The 17,523-nt window shown below is 45.1% G+C and overlaps 1 long non-coding RNA gene across 17 annotated transcripts in view; it reads left to right on the top strand.

Annotated features, from left to right (window-relative positions):
• Positions 1-17,523, top strand: part of LOC134518019 (uncharacterized) — a 96,658-nt gene that overhangs the window by 8,816 nt on the left and 70,319 nt on the right. For all 17 annotated transcript variants that reach the window (XR_010071830.1, XR_010071825.1, XR_010071823.1 and 14 more), the window contains exons 2-4: positions 4,682-4,778; positions 9,927-10,166; positions 10,714-10,945. This is a non-coding gene — a long non-coding RNA (uncharacterized LOC134518019). The remainder of the gene's footprint in view (positions 1-4,681; positions 4,779-9,926; positions 10,167-10,713; positions 10,946-17,523) is intronic.

Genomic DNA, 17,523 nt, shown 5'->3' with positions numbered 1-17,523 from the left:
GTACAAACACCTTCTGAAGTATGTGCAAAAATACTGATTGCTTTCCAGGTAGTTGTAAGGTGGTTTTTCTGAAGGGTGTAACAATAAATAAATAGAGATGTCCCAGGTAGTTTTCAAAATGTAATTAAAATATGGTTAAACTTAATCCACTCTTCAGATATTTTCAGTGTTAATCAGGAATAGCTCTTTCTGCCAGAGTGCAACTACAATTAAATACCACTACAGCCAGAACTAAACCAGCGATCTTATTTACACACTGCTTCGAGGATGGCGGTGGGTGTCGTGAAGTATTTTCTGCTGAAAGTGAAGAGAACGTAGCTGGGGCATAGATCCAAAAAATGGAATTCAAGTGCCCAAATCCAAAGTTTCAGTCCTGAAATCGTCCTGAGACCTGCTTTGTTTCTGGCTAATCTTGAGGTGACCAGACCAGACACGGGCACGGGCACAGAGCCTGGCCGGGTGCCAGGCCCAGGGGCTGCAGGTGGCTGCTGGGGACAGAGCCCTGTAGCCCTGTGGGTGGAGGCGCAGGATCCCTGATCCCTGCCCCGCAGCGCCAGCAGCCGGAGCAAGCTCTGCTCCAGCTTGGCTTCTTGGAGAGCGTGTGACCTGGAAGCTGCTCTTTGGGAACGGCTCACAAGCACCAGGGTCCCCCTGTAAGATGAGGGGGGCTCCGGGTGCTATCGTCCTTTCCACACAACCCTTCGAGAGCACTTGGCAAGAAATGAGAAGCCCAGGATTCAAATCCCTTCTTTTCCTGAGAAGTTGCAAATTTTCCGCTTCTGTTGAGAGTGCCATAGCTGCTGGCGTCTGGCTTTTGGGAGGAGCGTGCTGCCTTCCCTCCCTCCCTCCCTCCCTCCCTCCCACCTGCACCCCGGCTCCCGCAATCCCGAACGGCAGATCAGTGCCGATGCTCATGGAGCATGGTGGGGAGAGGTGCTGGGTACACGTGTGACCCCACGGGCTGGCACTCCTCTCGCTGTCGCAGGCGTGTATTTCCAGTATTTTCGTGTATATCCCTGTCCAGGTAGTGCCGTGTTCTCTGCTTGGTCGAAGACACAGCAGCTTTAAAATTAAGCCCTTATACGCTGTGAGGGTAATTCCAACAGACTTCTCGTCCTCTGCATGCGACAGCTGTGCGATGCTGGGCTTGCTGCTGCTTCATACTTTTGTGAGCATGTTTGCTATTTTTGGACTGCAAGTCTTTCAGTAATTTCCAAAACCCTGGCACTAGATGGAGCTTTAATCTACTTGCACTTAGAAGCCTATTAAGTTTAACCACAAGTTAAAAATAGGGAAGAATAAATGAAGATGTGTATTCCTGCTGCCACATTTACAGTGCCCTTTTCCCCTCCTCTTAACAGGGTGGTGTAAATTATAATTTAAACTTGATTTCAGTGAAAATTAAAATACTGCAGCAGAACCTCCTTGGTCCAGTAGGTGCTTTATAATCACTCTTACTAGCACCCTTTAATGTACTCTCAGGCTCATGGGAGAAGTTGCTATAAGTTAGATATGCTGAAAATGTGCTGCATATTAAGCTAATAACTAGGCTGTGTTGAATAAAGGTAATGCCATTTTCCGAACAAAGTTTCTGTTTGTATTTCAGAATGGGGTGGGGGTGACCAAGCCTTCTGTTTGCTCTGCTTATTCAATAACGCATTTGCATTTTCACTTCGTGCTACCAAAGCCAACAATTCAGAATCATCTGTTAGCAGTCATGTCATTTTTTTTCTCCATGTGTTACCCTTGAAAATATTGAACAAATAGAAACAAATAAAAAACCGCTTTGAAGCTGTAGGGTTTAATACTTTTCATTTAACAAGCTTCACGTCTCACAGGCTGCACAACACGCAGCAGAAATTTAAGAACTTCTCTGCCTTCCACAGAAATAACTGAGAGGAGCTTTAGTTTTGGTCTTGGGTGTCTGTGTTCATACCAGCGAGAGACTGGTTCAGTCAAAACCATTGTCCAGACACTGAGGTAGCAAACTGTGTAATTAGTTCCTCTTCACAGCCCCTCTGCTATTTTATTAAATGCTTTAATATAGTAAACCAGGAGATACATCCTTGGGAAAAAGTCGCAAGGCATGCTGTGCTCAAAACACTGGAGGTGATAAAGACGACGACTGCATGTTGCATCTCACTCCCATCGCCTTCTCAAGGTCTCATCCTTCAGTGTCTTTCACCTTTTATCAGCAGCACTGCGGACTCCACACATAACAGAATGAAAAACCTTTGTAGAAATCTTTACATGAATGCAGTATTGCCAACATGAGCAAAAGCTCATATTTCTGGAAGATTTCTACTATACTACAAAACCTAAGGAACCATGTTACATACGGAAGAGTACGTGCAGTATTGTGGGCAACAGGGTTTGCATATGCCCATCTGATTACAGTGTTGGCCGTGCTGAGTCGGGAAACAGCACAAGCAGCTTTCAGAAAAAGACGCTGCTGAAGAAAGTCATTTTAGAAGGGTGTTTTGTAGTTGACCTGTCAAAAGTTTAATTGCTACTTGTGACTAGATTAAGTGTATTCAAAGTCATAATTTCCATATGTATTGGCACAAGTTCGGTGCTTAAGTATCTTTTTAAGAATTTGTTCTTATGAGGTTGTCACCAGTTGCATTCAAACTGTAAAATTTCATTAGTACTGGTTTCAAGGGAAGTTGTTTGCCACCCTTTGAAGAAAGAATTAGGAGGAGGAATGAATACACTGATGCCCGATTCCTCAAATGCATCTGGAGAGCAATGAGAAGTTATAATTCCTGGTAGCATCACTGATACAGGCCATAAAAAGATTAAGTGTCATTATTTCTTTACACTTTCATTTCATTTTACAAAATTAGCTTGGAAAGTTACTAAGGATCAAAGCATGCTGGAGCATTCTCTGTTATATTTGGCAGCTCCTCTGCTGTTGTGCGTGTGGACACGGTTTCATTAAACGAGCAGATGTAGCTGGTAAGCTGTCCTTTGGCACCACCATCATTATATAGAAAGCCTATCTACAGAAATAGGTGTCGTAAAGTCTGCACAGTGCATAAACTGACTTTTATTTATTTTTTAGATGCTCTTTATATCATTGTCCCACATACCAATTAACGTGGCTGGGCAACTCTTCCTTTTTCCTTGCAAGTGGAAAAGAAGATGCGTACACTAAATTTTCAAAGATGGGTATAGGATTTACCCACAAAGCTTCCTCTGACCCAAAGTTTTGGAGAAGTTTCCCCTTTGAAAATGTGGAGTTTAGATTGTAGATTAGATGTAAATGTTCAGATAAATAACTGTAAGCCCTGAAGTCTGGATAACGTCTTGGCAAGTAAACTAAGCAGGTTCAGGGAATGCAGAACAAAGGAATCTGTGATGGCTGAGGACTTAGTAGTTTATACAGAATGTGACAGCAAGACCATATTTATATAGATACGCGTTGTCCGCTGCTTTGCTGTTCTACATTTAACTACTGGCCAAGGTGTGGTGTATTCTTGACAAGCAAGCTCTTGTCTGCATGGCTGACTTTTTTAGTGTCCCCTTTAAATGTGGCTTTCCCAAACTGCAGACGCAGCTCCAGGGTTGTTCATGCCAATGCCCCAAGCAGAGCTAAAATCACCTCCTTGTCCCTTCTTACTACATTGCACTTGCTCAAGCACAACCAGTTGCTGGGGGGCGATAGGTCAAACTTGACACAGACAGGTCCATCATGCTTGGAAGAACTAGGCTCTGCTATTTCTTCTATATCTGGGTGTACCCTTTTGTGCAAGAGACTAAATCTACAGTTACAGATATTTGAAATGTAAAAGTTGGGGAAGAAATCTTTTTTTTTCTGCAGCATGCTGGGGAAATATTCCTGTATAATTAATGAGGTTCTCGTTAGGGTTTTTCACCTTCAAAGACTACTTTGCGCAACTGCACTACTGAATGTGCAAAATTGTAAATTCAAACTGGCCACAGAGGGAAATGAAAATAAATCACTTAACTGTTCAGAATGATCCTTACTCCTTGCAGGGATCGGGCTAAAGAAATCCAGCAAGGAAGCAGCAAACGTGCTCTTACCTCTGTTGATGTTAACCCAAAGTAATACCGCAAGCTCAAATGGAGTGAGTCTGGAGCAGTATGAGTTAGCATACTCTGGGAGGGAGGCTCTGCCTTCCTGATAATTATTAATTATTATTAAAATCTGGTTCTTGTAATGTTTTATTTACCTTCTGTAGCATCTGCTTTTTGGGTTGAATGCATCAGATGCTTGAGGTCAATGCATTCTAGGAATACTGCTTCAGAAAAAGTAGTACGGGGTTCTTCCCTTTGTTGTGCTGGCAGTTTGTGAGGGCTGATCACTCCTGATCTCCAAATGATTCCTGATTCAACAGAATTAGCTCTGTAGTAACTGTGGCAACCCAAACCATAGAAAGCAGCTTATGACCTAAAGCTGAGGTTGCGTCTGAGTATTAATGGGTGGATTTTTTCCTCCTAGCTATGTTAATTGGCCAAGAAAAGAAAGCAAAACAACTGTTCTTTGATTACAACAGTGCTTTGATGTTTGTATGTTACCCTGACCTAATCTCAGTAATAGGAAAAACCCAGAAGCTGGGAACTGAAATGATGACACTGTAAACAAATTTTGTCAGTACAGCATATTCTTTTGTTGCTTTGCTACAAAACCTGACCTTGGATTTCAATCTTCTTACAGGCCTGTCTTTTCAGAGGCTTTGCTGTGACCAGTAGGAGAATATGAATAGGACGAGTAGGGTGCTGGGAGTCCTCATCAAGGCATGCGGTTATTTGCGGTATGTAATTAGACACGACCTGCAAAGCATGTACAAGAAATTGTTGTTGTGTTCTCACCTTCTTCTTAACATATAAAGAAAGCTTTGTTTGCTTCTTTAAATAATTCTGTTAATTATCTCAGGAATGCCTGTGATGCTCCGTATGTGATATTCAAGGAAAGCTTTTTTGAAATGTCACACACAAACTTTACAGGTTTATTCTATCATTTATCATTGCACCGGGCCTTAGTCACCCTGCAGCCTTCCAGTGAAGCAGGACTTCAATTTCTATCATTAAAAAACCCCCACGTATTAATTTGAAACAGAAACACGTTCATCCATTTTGGTTCATCTTTATTTCTCTTCAGTGAGCAAATGACGGCACAAACCAAAATCTTTTGTCTCTATCATAGCTGAATATTAATGGGTGAGCGGGAAATAATTTTGTCACATTGTTCCTCTCTGAAAGAGACGAAACCACTTCTCGAATATGAGAGGCTTAGGCACGAAATAGACACTAGGCTGCTCTGCAGTGTTAAGACTGATGTGCTTCCTAGTATATTCAGAAGATCTTTGTCTAGGTCTCTGGAGACTGTAACTTCAGAAACGCAGACATTTGTGAGTTTAGGCAGCTGGTAAGCAGGAATGTTAGAGCTCCGGGTCCCTGAAGTGGCTGGACCCTCCTGAAGGCTGTTGTGAGAAAGAAGTTGTTTGCCAACACAGGAATTGAACTCAGAAGTGAGCCCAGTCCTCCGACCTCCGACTGCTCTTCTCTCTGTGGCAGCTGATTTGTCTCTCTGTCTTCCCAGATCATATACCACTTGTGCATGAGTTGGTTTCTAGAATAGCTGGCAGGAGACAGTCTGCCAGGAGCATGGAAAGCCCTGTGTTGTGGATAACTCCCAACCTGACCTTTTGTACTCAGCCAGTTACCAACAGCTGGGAAAGGTCACATCGTCAAAGCTTTCTCTCCTTAGTAGAAGAATGCGGCTGCTTTTAACAGTTTACTGTCCAAATTAGGTGTGTTCAGATAGCATACTAAGTCATAGTAGTCATCTCGGCAGGCTTCATGCAGTTGTGGGGTTTTCTTTCCCCTTTGGCTTTTCTTGGGCTGGGTTGTTTGGGGGATGGGACTTGGTGAGCGCTGCCTCTGCTGGCTTCCCAAGGCTTTCCTGGTGCCTCATGCTGCTACATGACATGGCTGCTTTTGCCTGCTGCCACATGAATATAATATCAGATTGAGGGCAGAGGCACAGGAGAGCAGCAGCTCTTTTGTTCTTTAAAGGCCATTTGTAAAGATAAAGGGCTAAATACTGGTTTACTCGGGCAGGGTTTTTTTACTGGTAGTATCAAAACTAACCCATTTAAATAATTACATTTCCTCCATATTTCCTTTACATGCCATTTTTCGCAGACCACATGGCAGTATTAACTGCCTGACATTGCAATGTATTCCAAATACAGTGGAGCATCTGAGTCTTCCGTTGTAATGCTGATGCTGAGTAGCTGTTGTGTTTCTACCTGGAAGAGCTCCATGTTGCTGTGATTACCTTAACTTGACTGTAGAACATTGGCTTTTGGTTCTTGTTGCAAGTAAAAAATAGCAATTCATAGAGTAGAAGTATTTCACTTTACTAGCAAAGTGTTCCTTCTCCTGATGGAACAGCAGGCTGCATTGGGCAAGCGTATGTCAGGATGCAAAGATAGTGTAGTACCACCACCTAGCACTATACAAGCCCTCGTTAAAGAGAAGATCCTTTGTCCTTCAGTGCATTAATGAGGAATTTCTTTCCACTCTCAGCTCTTACAATGGCAACTATAACACTTGCTCTAGCTGCTAATGTAGCTAAGGGAGCAGTTGTTTTGTGTGCTTCTTGGAGGCTAATGCAGTGCGACTGCTAAATCTTTACAGCTCTGTCATGTTAATGCCAAAAGAGAGAGAGTATTTGATTTTCTTAAAAAACCAAACAAACTGACCACAAACCTTGCTTTTTGTGGTCAGCCCCTCACAAATGCCCTGGACTCTGTTCAGTTCTTTCTATTGAATAATTTCAGCGTAAGGCCCTTGTAAAGTTTGCTCTAAAATGGGTTCAGTCCAAACCTTTTGTTTGTTAGTAAAGAACAAGTTATAGACAGTAGATCTTTCTTTCTTCTTTAATATGTATAAGTTCCTTTTACAAGCTCTATCCAAAGAACATTCAGTTAATTACTCAAGGCATCTTGTTATTTGGAGCCACTGCTTGTAGGGGAAGTGAAACTGCTTCTTTTGAGACAGCGCAGGCAGTTCTTTGTGAGTGTTTTGTTCCCCACTGTATGGCCCAGCTGAGCACGGCGTGTTCCTCCCTTGCCGAGGGGAGACCCTTGCTGCGTCTGATGCTCTTGGTGCTCCAGGAATAACTGACATTAGGCAAACTGTACCTAGCAATAAAATCGAGCAGCATGAGAGGAGAGTTCAGGCGGCTGCCAGGGCAAAGAGAGCTGAATTCTCTGCTTTCCTATCCGGCCAGTCCTTTCCACGCTGGAGCAGAGCTGGGCAGGGATGCGGAGGTGGTGCCGGCTGTCGTGGGACACTATATGCTTGTTTTTTCCAAAGCGGGTCACCAGTGTTTTCAGATAAGTGCTGTAAGCTTGTGGTGATTCAGATCCAGATCTGTTTTTCAGCGTAGCTGCCAGCTGATGGGTAGCCTTTCTCCTTCCAGCAGAGCCTGGCTGTTCCTGAAAGGGCTGGTGTATAGCTTTCCTGTCGCCCTTCTCCCAGCCCAGGGGTACAGCAGTCGCATCACACACCTTTAGGAAACGGCTGAGGATCCCTCGGCATTGGAGATCCCTGTGCCTGTCCTTAGGGTACCCAAGGAGGTGTGTGCTGGGGAATCCTGGGCCTGGGCAGCAGGTAGAGAGGACCAAACGCAGAGATGTCGTGGGCAGGTTATGAGGGCTTCTGCCCTTTCATTAGTCCTGTTCATAGAATTATAGAGTGGTTAGAGTTGGAAGGGACCTTAAAGATCTAGTTCCACGCCCCTGCCCTGGGCAGGGACACCTCCCACTAGACCAGGTTGCTCAAAGCCCCATCCAGCCTGGCCTTGAACACCTCCAGGGATGGGGCAGCCACAGCTTCTCTGGGCAACCTGGGACAGGGTCTCACCACCCTCACAGTCAAGAATTTCTTCTTTAATATCTAATCTAAATCTCCCCTCTTTCAGTTTAAAACCGTTCCCCCTTGTCCTATCACTCCACTCCCTGATCAAGAGTCCCTCCCCAGCTTTCCTGTAGCCCCTTTAGGGACTGGAAGGGGCTCTAAGGTCTCCCCGGAGCCTTCTCTTCTCCAGGCTGAACACTCCCAACTCTCTCAGCCTGTCCTCACAGCAGAGGGGCTCCAGCCTCGGATCATCTGTGTGGCCTCCTCTCGACCTGCTCCAACAGGTCCATGTCCTTCTTATGTTCCTGCTCCCCTACTGTAGACCGGGAACCTTCATGCTGCAAGTTGCACTGTAACAGCTCCTCAGCTGCCCTCATGCCCTGGCACTGGGCCTGGGGCGCCGAGCAGAGTGTTTCTTCTTGCAGTCCACAGACGCCAGCCTCCTGCGGTGGCCCTGGGCTGGCCCGGCTGGGGCACTGGCACCTGGGTGCTGCCATGGCTCACAGACACGCAGGTGACCAGCCTGCGTGTCCCACGTGCTGCGGGCACATGAGGTGGGAACTTCTTTTCCTCACGTGCCGCATTATTGTACAAAGCGGAGGCTTAATGTTAATCCCTTGAAGAGCTGCCGTAGGAGCTGCCTGTTAGGACTGTGGCACGGCAATTAGAGCCGGGTGATTAGTGAGGGAGCGTTGCGGCTCTGCTCTGGCGCCTGTTCTCCTGTGAAGGGAGCGGAGCTGGGCCTGGGCGCGAGTCTCAGCTTTGGGCGGAGGCGCAGGACAGAGGGATGGCTCCCTGGGATGGTTTCCCTTCCCAGCCCGAGCAAACGCGGGTTGGTAGCCAGGGCGAGAGCCTGGGGTCCCCCTGAGGGGACGATGCACGGCACTGCAGGCATGGGACGGGACCCCACGTGTCACCATGCCCTGTGGCCAGCGGCCACTAGTCCCTTCCCTCCTCAGAGAGCGGCCCAGCGCTCCTGCCCGGTCACCCCACAGAGCTGCAGCCTCTGTGGCCGCTGCGAGGTGTCGCCGGCGCCGTGCCCTTGGAGCACAGCAGCGCTTTCACGGCAGAAGGAAGGAAGCATCCAACGGCAGCGACGGTTGCCTCTCTGTAAATAGCAAACCAAGTGACCTAATTCAGCGAGCAGCAGCTCCTCGGAGGCGTCCCTCAGCAGGCTCCATGGCGGGCCCTGCTGCAGCTGACTCATCACTTCCAGTGTGGCGGAGATTGGAGCTTTCAGGCCCTAAGGATTTCACTGTTTCTTTATTAATTTTAAATTGATTAAAATGAATTTTTAAAATACCAGGAGAGACTTGCCTAAAGAAATGGTTATAAAAAAAGAAGGAAATAGTCTGTGGGAGTTAACTGTGTGCTTAACGATCTCTGGCTCATACAGCTGCGAGCACCCACTGCAGCTTGGAAGAGCCTTATGTCAGCTGTTCCGTCCTGGTGGATTAGCAGACAGGATTAATCCGTCATTATTATAAAAAAGTGAGAATTATAAACTGTCCTTGTTTATACCCAGTGCAGACCCACCGGTGTCCTCATCCACGGCAGGGTGGTATTACAGGGTTCTGCTCTCAGCTACAAGGCTTTGCCCAGAAGTCAAGATCTCCCAGGGAAGTACATCCCTGCAGGAGCAACGCGTTCTCTCCTGGGATCGCCCAGTACCTGACAAGTCTCCTCATATGGTCCAGAGACTCCCTGGGGTAGCCTGTGGGGTGTCTGGTACCAGAACAGGCTGTCGGGTCCTCTGCTCAGCCTCCATGTAAGGGTGCCAGAGCAAGTGTAGGCAGTAACAGATGGGTGGAGGATCCTTTTTCCCACTGTCAGAGGGCAGTTGCAAATGAGCTTTTCCCCTGGGCCATTCTCACTTGCTGCTCATGCCCCCACTCCGTCGGGTGGAAGCTGCCTTACAATATGAAGCAGGATGACTCCTGTCCCTGGTGATTTCCATCTGCCTCAATGGAACTGCACAAGTCAAGGTTATGCAGATATTTATAGCTTTTCCCTCTGCCTCTCCCCTTTCACAGTGCTGAGGAGGTGGGTGTCGTGTACCAGCCAGCCAGCAGCCCAGGGACGCCTAAGCCACCTGAGCCAGCACCATCAAGGAACCTTCTATGCGTGGTGGACTCCAAGATGTAGCAACCCCCTTCTTGGAGGCTACAGAAACAGAGTTCGAGCCCTCTCCACACAGGGAATTCTTCCTGAAGGTTCATCCAGGGGACTCCATCTATCCCACAGCATCCCACCTGCTGCTTTGGAGGGGGAAGGTGAGCAGTGACACTCACCTCCATGGTGTTGCACTGGGCAGAAGCAGTGCAGGGTCTGACCCTAACTTGTCAGTAGGCATTGCTCTCCATTCCAGTGAAGGTCAGTGGTTGCTCACACAGCATAAACAGTAGATTAATTGATAAAACTTTTTGTCCTGTGAATAAATATCAACAAATTAAAAAAAAAAAAGGCAGGTGGAAAGCTCTGTGGTACTCCAGAGAAGAGAGAGCAGGATGATTAGAGGAGTGAAGGAGGAGAAAATGGAATTCACCTGGAGATAATGAAGCAGCAGTTTTTGTCAGACCCTTTTATGTCTATCTAAAAAAAAGAGACCTGCTATTTCAGTGAAACTAAAGAATAAAAATATAAAAAACCAGAAAACTTCTGCAAAAACAATTTGACGCTCGGTATTGATTGAAGTAATGGAGCAAGCAGAGTTCTAAGAAGTTGCATAAAAGCATCTTTGGTCTGCTTTAAAAACTCCTCTAAAAGATACAATGATATTACTCATATGCTGTTCACCTGTCCGTCTCTTTTCATCTCTAGGTCTCAAAAGCTGAATTGCTCTAAATTCACATGCCAAAGCAGAAATTATTTTTCCTGACTGTGCCCTGCGCTCAGCTATCAGTCTTGCCTGCAATGCTGTACAGCAGATATTGCTGTGGAAAAGCCTGGGTGGTGAGAGACACATAGTTTCTGTTCACCTGCTTGAGCATCAAGTGGTGTCAACTGGAACGACTGGAGAAGGACATCTCTTTTCCCCGTCCTCTGGTATCAGGTAGGATGGGTTCTTTCTTAGGTCTTGATGTCCCACAGTCAGCAGCAGAGCTTTGTCCTGGGTGGGTCACCACTTCTGTGATATGCTCCCTTTGGCTTCACCTCGTAGACCTATGAAAGATGACCTATGAAAGGATTGGTTTATTTTGGATGGCTTGCAGATTGATGTTTTTTCTGGGACTGGCTTACCTGTAGATTTTAACATGTTTTACTTTTTTTGCGACCAAGGTGCTTTCCACATTTGTAAATGATACTAACGAATTCCTTCCTGTGCTTAAGCAAACTCAGATTTAGTGTTTTACTCAACTTAGGAAATTATTAAGTAGTGTAAGAAGAGCACTGGGTTACAGAATGTTCTTGCTTCATTCATTTTGTCAATTGCACTTTTTGTTTTAATTATTTATAACACACCATAATGTACTAGTTAATTTACAGTAGCATATTTCTGTACAGTCATTAAATCAGTGACATGAAACTTACTGCAGCACTTGCTGTTTACTCTTTGCTGAGTAATATACTCGTTAATTATGTGCATATTAGAATGGCTTTAAAATATATATAGACTCATCTGGAGGGTTAAGGTGTTTTACACTTGCTCGTTCTTCATGTAGTTAAAAATAGTGTCATCTAAGACCTGATCCTAAAGAAGTACATGAAATCAGTGTGACTATTCATGGAAGGAAGGTTCTGGCAATGTGAAATCTTTCAACCTCTGTAGGGCCAGGCCTTAGCCAGCAGGCATTAAAGAGCCCGTTTCAGTGTTTTAAGGGCAATATTCTTGTATAAGGTTATCTCATTCCTATTTCCTTCTAGTTAAAAGATACCTAACAAGACTGCCTTCTCTGTCCCGTATGAGCTGCTGCAAACTCTGTTCAAGCTTTGCTGCTGTTAATGATGAGCACGGGTGTAAAGGTTGGAGAAATGCTGGAGCCTGAAACGTGACTTTGACAAAACAAAATGCTGTCAGATTCACAAGGCAAACAGACTTGAAAATAGAGAAAATATTTTTTCACATTTTTTAAGTTTTATCGCTCAGCTGTGCTATTTGTAGTAGTAGTAGACATAACATTTGCAGAAAGAAATGTGACAGATCTATTCAGCTGGCAATACTAAGTTTCTCTGTACTGATACCACATCTTGCCAACAATTCCTGTCCTGTGGTGAAAGTTGTGTATAGTTACCTAACAAGACAACTGGCTGTCTTCATTCTGCATTTCCATTTTTTTGAGCTGGAGATAAGACATGCCCAGCTATGCCGGGAATTAAAACAACCCAACACGTCCATTCTTGTTTGGTGAAAATGCTGCCCCATATTCTTAGCACAAAACAATTATATTCTCTGTATTGTCACAGGTTCTGCTATTTAGTGGTAATAGCTGTCAAGCATCAAAAAAACCCACAACAAAACAAACTGAAAAAGAACCCGAGGGTATTCTTCCTGGCAAGTGCCCTCCCTTACTCCCTATTTTGCTTCTTTTAGCTCCAGGCTAAAGATACTGCTTCTGAAACGAGAGTGATTCACTCCCTCCAGCTATACCAGCAGCCTGCTCCTAGGGTTTGGTTCTCCTAGTCACCTTCTTACAGTGGCTTGCTATGAAACATGCCTCATCCGTGCTTTCCTGCAGTCCCCGCACAGCCTCGGGAAAGCAAGGACTGGCTGGATGAACAGAGCCCGAGGGGCTTTACCCCTCAAAATTCAGCGTATGTGAATAGGACGCATCAGGTCATTGAGCCGTGTTTTCTTTCTCCCTGAGACTTCTCTGGAGGAACACAGAGACTTTTCTGTTGAGTCATGCAGCTCCGTCTGGGCTCCGCACGACTGAGGGGAGAGTCGCACCCCCACACTGCCGCACAGAAGGTGGATATGGGGACTGCCAAGAACACAGCCTCCTTTCGCCTCCTGAAGGACAAGAGGTCAGGGTGTAAAGCTTTGCTGCAAAATCACACCTGGCGTTTACACAGGCATCCCTTTGGGTGCTGCAGGTCATTCCTGACCTCTAGCCTCCTTCTTCCACAGGTCAACACAACAGACAGGTTTTCCAGAAAGCGTGTGACTGAGTAAACCCTGCAGGGTGGACGGCGGCTCTCCAAATAAATTCCACCAGGGAAGAGCGCTCGGTGGAGACGGGCTAGGGTGACAGAGGAGATGGGCAAGGGTGGGGACACTCAGAGAGTAATGCAAAGAACTTGCATTACTGCAAAGTACTATTTGCAAAAGTGACTTCATCTCATCTTGAAGGGGACCGGAGGGTGGCCTTTGTTTCAGATAAACAGCTATCAACAGCTGAGTGGATCAACTGGTGGTGTAAATATCTCCCTGAGTTAGCCAGACTGGCATGGCGGGGGGGATTATGTGGCTCAGCCCAACCTAGGGTAAAAAATCTGAACAACTAGCAGAGGAATTTCGAAGAGAGCAATGGGCTTGAGCTGGCATCAGCACACGTATTCGTGACAGGGGACACCCAGTGTCATGGTGGTGAGTCTATTGTGGAGATGGGTAATGGGAGTCACACTGGCATGGTGACTGAACTGTGTATTGCAATTTTGAACTTGCATTGGTATTGTGTTTTCAGTCATCCCCTTATCTCTGAGAGCCTAGTGCCCATTATGGACATGACCCTTCCCCAGGAAGACTTTAGAAAGACAGAATATGCATTTGCTTAAGTCCCCACAGAATTAATGTCCGAGGTAAAATTTGTCCCATGGTATTTTATGACACCAACTTGTAAATAATTTTGCTTCTAAGCATAAAGGTTTGGGGAAATCAAAAATTCCACTGCTCCAGGTGGAGCAAAGCTAGATCCCCCCATTGTCATAATATGCCATGCAGCGTGAGATGTGGTGGTGATGAACTGCCCTTGCTGTTGAAGCAGGGCATATTCAGGCTGGAACACAATGTTCCACAAGCGGACGGTGAAAATTATTTTTATAGTGGAACCTTTATTTCACACATGTCCATCCAGATAAACAGAACTCTATTCTTCACTCAGTAACAGATTCTTTGTGATTTAGTCTTGCTGATTTTTAAAAAATTGTTAGCATCAAACTATGGTTTCTCATCCTCACCTATGCACCGCAGCCATTCAGTATTGGGTTAGTAAAAATGAGCTGTGCCTGAAAAGCTGGTCACCCGCGCTCTGCCTGTCGTCCTGGCCCCCCGAGCACAGCGCCTGTGCCACTCGTTAGCAGCTCAGTGACTCTCTGGGCTTGTACTAGAGACGCAGGGAGACAGCCAGCACTGACTGTATGGATGGAATAGTAATTTATTGCAATATTGTCCTCTGTGTGCTCCTAAAAAGGAGAAAACTGCAACAGTTATTTGGGCAAACCATTCAACACGAACTTAGGCGGGACTTTGTTAATCCATGCTGGGAGACGCAGAGTCCTTTGGTAGCAGTTGGTTTCCCACATTTCTTTAAAGAATGTGTGCGTATGTGTATATATATTTCAGAAAGGCAGAAAATAATTGAAAGAATTACTCTTTTTCTTTTCTGCTTCTAATTTGGTCATTAGGGATTTGTTAGAAGGAAACCTAGGCAATGAGGAAAGTAAGGAAATCTCACTAGGAGCAACACCCACGTGCAGGTACCAAATGCCTCTGTGCACCTGAATTCAATTGGTGCAAAGAAGCTGAATTTAAAATGCACTACAGAACAAACCAGGGCCAGCTGGAGGATTTCCTGTAAGGCAAAGGAAAAGCCTGGGGAGGCAGCAGGCAGAAACACTGAGCTGTGACGCATTCCGTCTGGGTAATGTATCTGGAAGGAGGGGAAGGGGAATGTCTTGGTTTGGTCATTTGGCCTAGTGAACTCTCCCAGTTAACATTTCTTTCACCTAGCATTCAAAATGTTGGAGGGACATATATTTAAAATGTATGTGTATATGTGAGAGGAGGTTAAGTAAGTATTCATTATAAAAGGCCCCAGAAACACTGTGCTTCTGTTTCTGAGCACAAAGATAAGGAACAGAATATACAGAAAAACCTGTCAGCGTTACTCTGAGGTAAATGACTCACAACTGTGTAACTTGTGTTGGTATTTGATTTGAGAAAAGCTTTTGTTGGTGAGGGATTGTGCCACGTGTTTCGGGTTGTTGCTCTCTATAGAGAGTGGTGAGGCGAGCGCTCGCCTGCCTGTGGCATCTCCATCTCCTTCCTGGGCTGGCAACCAGAGGGAGAGGTGGGCTTGGGTGAGGATCCCAGGAGGCTGGAGGAGCCAGAGGTGGCTGTGAGGGCTTTCAGCAGGAGCCCTTGCTGCTGGGACACTGCTGTTGATGGGCACACATGTAGCAGCCCATATCCCACTTTGTCCCAGCCTCACCTCGTGCCCCCGTGGAGCAGGGAGGCTGGGGTGCCTGGACACAGCGTTGCAGGGAGCCAGGCCCATGGCACCAACCCTGCTCCCCTACAGCGGTAATGATGGCAGGTGGCACTCGGCTCCATCAAACACCTCCTTGTAGGTTTGACAATTCTCCAGACTTTTAAAGTTGCTAAGTTTCCAGTATTTCCTTTACCAGGTGTTAACAAAAAAGCTTCTTTAAGTCAAGTAAAAATGCATTTAATTCAGTACTTATCTTGCAGTCTCAATCTTGTCATGCCTCTAATTTTAACGTAGGCTGAGTCATTTTCATCCCACTGCTTTAAAATCAGGCTGTGGAGCATGGTCTTGTTCTGGTATGTTTGGGAAGTAGAACAATTTTTCTCTCTCTTAGTCAGATCTGCCCTGCCAAGCTTCTATCACTCGGTGCTCTTAGATATAAAAATAACATATAGCTGGGGATGATTTGCAGGGTTAGGTTTATTACTGTAAGCAAAATTGAAATGTGAAGGATGCCATCTTACATTATGCAGATTGATTTATAAAAATAAATTAAATGAAAGTATTAGTCCCAATGAAAAATTTAGCTTTGTCTTGACATAATTCCTTGGGGAAGAATTTGTATTGTGTGTGCAGTACAGTAGTTACACAGTACTTGCTTTTCTATTGTGTTTGTCTGTGGCCTCTCAGTTCCTCTCCTGCCTGCCTGTCAAACCCTTCTCTGAGGTTGCAGTTGTTAATGTTTTTATGCTTAAGTTACTATATTGTTCCCTATTCTTGTTCTTGAAAATAGCTGATTTGGTTTTTACAAATCCAAAGACTTCGACTTGAGACAGGCTTTTGGTGTGAAAAATATAGGTGAGCAGTTGGAGCCTGGCAATGCTATAAACTAGTAGAAACAGTTGTGATGCGAAGCCTTGACAGTAGGTAGAGCTATTCCAAATGTTGTATCTGCAAGTACATATCTCTGCATGTACAGGGAGAGAAAACAGAAAATACAAGGGGAACGCCACAGCATATGTGTGATTGTAGTGCATCAAAAATGCTGCACTCCTGGGTCCGCAGTTTAGGAAGAACGTGGTAAAACTAGAAAAATATCGGAAATGGGACAAATCTGGGATTGCAGGACTGAACAAGCTTGATCTGTTTATATACAAAATCTGGTTGTGAATCTGAGCATTCACAGGTTGGTTTCTTCACATGAATTTGAATGGTAAAGCAGTGACTGATATTTTTTTGTTTGTTTGTTTGTTTCTAAACTTATTTCTTTTTGCCTTGAGTTCATTTGAACCTGCATCTCAGCAACAACTTAGGTCTTCAGAAAACATGGGTTGTAACAGAAGGGAATAAACAGGTGTTATATCAGCCTATGTAGAATGGTTTCACCTGTTGGTATGTAAAAAGTCACGGTGCTGCTATTCCACCCTAGAACTGGTGCTGTTCTGTTTAGCTGTTGGTGCTGTGCTGGCAGAGGGAGGTGGATGCAAGCCGTGAGACGAGCCCTGGGGCTCAGCTGTGTGATTGTGATGTTCCTGCCAGGCCGACACAAGCTTTACCTGCTAATTTTAAGTGTGGATTTTGGCCCATAATGTGAAGTGAAGCCTGGTGAGGACTTGCTTTATTTCTGTATCAAACAGGCATTAAAGATCTCTGCTCGCTCTCAAGTACGCATCAGTTTGCATAACCAAGTAACCTTTGGTTCGCTAGGCTGGTCTTGGCTCGGGGATAGCCCTTGCTTACAGAGACAGGCTAGCAATTGTTAGCTGCATTAGTGGAACAACCTGTCTTCTAAATGGCAAAAGATAACTTGTTTTTAGTTGGCTTTATCTGTTTATTTTCTACCTCTGAGTAGTGTCAAACCCAATTTACTGGTCTGCTGGGTGAAAGTAAAGCATCTTAAAATGGCAAAGAAATCAATACATTATTCATAGGGGGTTTTGTTTGTTTTGTATGTTAAGTCACTGTTATCTGCTTAAAAAGTTAGTTTGGTTGAAAAAATGCTGAAAATATGTATAATTCTGTGTTTTTCACAGAATGATGGCATATAAACAACAACAAAAACAGATGACAGGAGGAAACTTCCTATTGCCTTATAGGAAGTCCCACCAGGATTAGAGTTTGTAGTGTGAAGGGAAGTCATATTTTGTCTCTTTGAGGTTTCTTAATCTTCATTGCTCAAGATCTTAGTGTAAATAGAAAGCAAGCTCCACATGTTCACAAAGGAGAGTTAAGTGCATTACCCTGCACCTTCAGGCATGAGCTT

The sequence above is a fragment of the Chroicocephalus ridibundus genome, chromosome 6 (genome assembly GCF_963924245.1).
Source record: "Chroicocephalus ridibundus chromosome 6, bChrRid1.1, whole genome shotgun sequence".
Lineage (NCBI taxonomy): Eukaryota > Metazoa > Chordata > Aves > Charadriiformes > Laridae > Chroicocephalus > Chroicocephalus ridibundus.
This window is presented reverse-complemented; position numbering and strand designations above follow the sequence as displayed.